This window comes from Lithobates pipiens, unplaced genomic scaffold (assembly GCF_037356315.1).
Source record: "Lithobates pipiens isolate NorthernLeopardFrog02 unplaced genomic scaffold, aLitPip1_a1.2 Scaffold_23, whole genome shotgun sequence".
NCBI lineage: Eukaryota > Metazoa > Chordata > Amphibia > Anura > Ranidae > Lithobates > Lithobates pipiens.
Window position 1 is genome coordinate 16,094,821 of NW_027507785.1, and position 4,238 is coordinate 16,099,058.

Sequence of the window (4,238 nt, forward strand, 5' to 3'; positions counted from 1 at the left end):
TGAGCAGACTGTGAACGAGTCTGCAGCAGTCCTCTATGGATATCCTCTCCCTCTGGTGAATGAGGCGCTTTCTGGCATACCAAACAGCGTCCTTAAAGCAACACAGCACCCGCCAGGCACTATCACTGTCCTCCTGTGAATGAGTTCCACAAAAGAGTCTGTTCAACACAAGTGTGTGATGGCAGTATGTGGAATAAAAACTTTGAGTTCAGGTTCGAGAGCCCTCAACAGGCCCTGGGCAAAGGGACACTCCCAGAAAACATGCAGAGCAGTTTTCTCCTGGATGATGCAAAAGGGGCAGTGTCTGTATCTGCACAAGTTTCTGGCATGCATGCATATTTATATATTGTATATCTTTTTGTGGTGGAAAATTAGTGCCCCCCAGTTTTGACTGAGTATCTTGTGTCCCACCGATATTTTGCTCCTAGAGTCGCCACTGGTGGGTACCGCATGAGTTTTTCAGTCTGCCCTTTTGGATCTTTTCAAGGATTCAACTCAGTTTAAAGCGATTGTGTAATTCAGCTCTCGTTTGATCAACAGCCCTGGTCAGACTCTCTGTAGAAGTGACTAACTTGCAGCAGCTCCTCCATCCTGCTGGCTGGAGTGGTGCCTGTTGGGGCAGTATTGGGAACAGGCAGTTGGTCCACTTCTTCTTCCTTACATGGGGAGAAGAGTGCAGACAGCTCTGCATCATTGTGCCTATGTGACAGCACTGGAGAGTGAGGTAGGTTGTCCTGGTCTCTCCCCTCAGACAAGCTTTGTTGATCTGAAATAGACAAGACCGAAAATGTTAGTATTTACTAGCATACAAATTGATTTGTGGAAATGTAGATATAGAGAGAGAGAATCCTAAAAAAGATTTGTTTCCTATCTAAATAAACACAGCTACAACTTATTTAGCAAAAACAATAAATTAACCTAAATTATTTTGCAACCTCCTGTTTGTCCATACTTTTCATTTGTCTATTGTGATTCTACTCTATCCCTCCTGAATGTAAAACTGTAACATGAATGTAAATAATTCACAAAACTAAGTTACATAAAAAACCTGTAGAAATGCAATTTGCTTTGTATGGTAAGGGCCTATGTGTGTACACTGATTGTAATGTATAGGTGATGATGGTGTGTCCTGTTTATATCATACCAGTGGGGTCCCACTGGTATGACCAATGCTCTGACATTGGGAGCACTTGCGTGTATAAATGACTGGTTCCCTATGCGATCCATCTTAACTGGATTCCCCCCCCCCCCCCATTTTACTTACCTGAGCCAGTTCATCTGCTTGGCACGTCCCCGCCGCCCTCCTCTCCAGAGTCCCGGACCATATTTTATTTTTTTCTTCAATTGTGTGTAAGGGACCACAACGTTTGCATCTTTTTAATAGTTTTTCCCGAGCACCAGCAATGGCTGCTTTTTATTTCCTCCTAAGGGGCATCTCTCATATACGCCCTCCTCAGATGTGTGGAAAGGCAAGTGTCCACTTTAAAGCGCATTGGACAAACCAGATGAGTCGTACTTACCCTGAAAAGGAAAGGCAAGTATCCACTTTAAAGCACATTTGACACTCCAAAGGAGTCCTCCTTACCCTGAAAAGCAAAAAAAAAAAAATTATATATATATATATATATATATATATATATATATATATATATATATATATATATATATATATATATATATACATATACACATACATTTTTTTTTTTTTTTTTTTGAAAGCGATTTGGAAAGACCAGCATAGAAAAGGAGAGAAGACTGTACATTGATAAATGGTTTCAAACAGTGCAAAAACATTGCCTGACACTCCATCCTTTTCAGGCCATTAATTCAAAAATTGGTTTTAGAAAGTCTCAAATCCTTACAATTAGGTGTGTAAAGCTAGTCATACACTATACAATCTGGTCAGTCTCCCAAAATCTTAAAAAGGACAAACCTAAACTTGCCATTAGATTAAAGATGAGCAAATACAGACCCCCCACCACCTCCCCCTACAAATATAAAAGAACATTTTCACTATATGCATGTAATGTGGGGAAATAAATATACATACATACATACATACATACATACATACATACATACATACATACATACATATTTTCTAAATATTTCATATCCAAGCTAAAAGAGAACCTAAAATAACCACAAAAAAGCCACTTAAAACATCTCATTGCTCAAAACACTTAAACAATTGCTGATCTTCAATACAAAATAAATAAATGTTGGCATACATGCTATGGACATGCTATAATCTAATAGCACACACAAACGTGAGTTGTATACTTACACAAGGCATTGAACCTTCTCCATGATTGTAAAGAAAAAACAGCTCCTCTCTCCAAACTGTTTTCCTGGATGGAGTGAGTTTTCATGACTTTAATACCTTATCTTTTGTTCTGAATGGGAGAGACAAAAGCAATACCATGGGCAGGTAGTTTATTATTTTATATATATATTTTTTTTTTTTTTTTTTTTTTTTTTTTTTTGTTGCTTTAACACTCTGACGGGTACAGTTGGATTTTTTTAGAGCACATTAAAACTGGTGCACTCAGAATCTGTGTTTAGAAAACGTGCTTTGGCAAGAAAACCTGGAATCTGATTGGCTTCCATATGGAGCTTCACCAGGATTTTAGTATCTGAAATTGCGTCACGTATCGGTAATGTTACCAACACAGGTGCAAATGCTCTTCTGAATTATACACAAGTATTTAAGGGAACAACCACCCAGAAAAGTTCCATTCAAGTTTATTTTTAGGACCAGCTCTGTTAAGTTTGCATACATTAAATATATATTTTCTCAATATTTGATATTCAGGCTAAAAGCCAAAAAACAATGCCCAACACTCCATCATTTTCAGGCCATTAGTCCAAAATTCAGTTTTAGAAATGATGTAAACAATTAGGTGTGTAATTAGCGTCACACGACCATGTGATTGTCAGTTAAAGCGAGGACTAGTAGATTTTCAGGACAAGGGACAAGTAGATTGACTTCCGCTTTAGTCCCTTGGACAAGTTGTAAATCTCATTACAAAACATAATATATTGAATTTTACTCACCAACTCTCTGCTCCATTGTAGAACAGACTGCTGCGAGGCAATTTCTCCTCTTCACGTAATATCTGTAATAAAAATACATTTTTAGTTAAGCAAATTATAAAATAAAGAGATTTCTACAATAATAACTTCCATTGCAAATAATTATTGATTCCACTAACAGCTTAACCCCTTCCCGCTGAGCGTACGCAGATGTGCATACTCAGCTTCCGGGGGTATACCGGGATGATGCCCGCACCTGCAGGCATCATCCCGGTACCGTTTTGTTCAGCGGGCGATTAGCTATCCAGCCATAACAACCGATGCGGCTAAAAGCCACTCGGATGTAATGCGGGAGGGGAACGTTCCCCCTCCCGCCACTTTTACCGGTGCTCCCGCTCGATCGGGAGCACCGATACCTGGTGCGATGCCGCTGGAGAGGAACGAAGCCGTAATCGGCTTCGTTCCAGTCTCCTCATAGTAAACACGGAAGCGACGTCATGACGTCACTTCATGTTTACTCGGCTGCCAATGGCTCCGGTTTTTAAAAAATATCCGGTATTCAGAATCGCCGTTTTCGGCGATCTGAATACATTGAAGTGTAAAGGAGGGGTGGGGGGTCTTTTAGACCCCCGATCCCTCCATAAAGAGTACCTGTCACTGCCTATTACTGTCACAAGGGATGTTTACATTCCTTGTGACAGCAATAAAAGTGATCAAATTTTTTTATTGTATTTTTTTTTAAACAATTTAGTCATTTTAAAATAAATAAAAAAAAAAAAATATATTTAAAGTGCCGGCCGTCCCTGCGACAAATCACACATGTGAGGTATTGCCGCGATCGTCAGAGCGAGGGCAATAATTCTAGCACTAGACCACCTCTGTAACGCTAACCTGGTAACCGTAAAAAATGTTTAAAGTGACGCCTATTGAGATTTTTAGGTACCGTACTTTGCCGTCAATCCACAAGTGCATGCAAATATAAAGTGACATGTTTGGTATCTATTTACTCGGCGTAACATTATCTTTCACATTATGCAAAAAAAAAATGGGATAATTTTATTTATTTTTTTTAATTCATGAAAGTGTCCCTTTTCCCAAAAAGTTGCATTTAAAACACTGCTGCGCAAATACCGTGTGACATAAAATATTGCAACAATCGTTTTTATTCTCTAGAGTCTCTGTTAAAAATATATATTATAATG

General features: G+C 38.9%; 1 long non-coding RNA gene across 1 annotated transcript; it reads right to left on the reverse strand.

Moving 5' to 3' along the window:
• Nucleotides 1-1,522: 1,522 nt before the first annotated feature.
• On the reverse strand, nt 1,523-3,119 carry LOC143926852 (uncharacterized). Its single transcript, XR_013262149.1, has 3 exons — nt 3,058-3,119; nt 2,288-2,396; nt 1,523-1,586 (listed from the first exon to the last, which is right to left on the reverse strand). It is a non-coding gene; the product is annotated as an uncharacterized LOC143926852 (long non-coding RNA).
• Nucleotides 3,120-4,238: the final 1,119 nt, after the last annotated feature.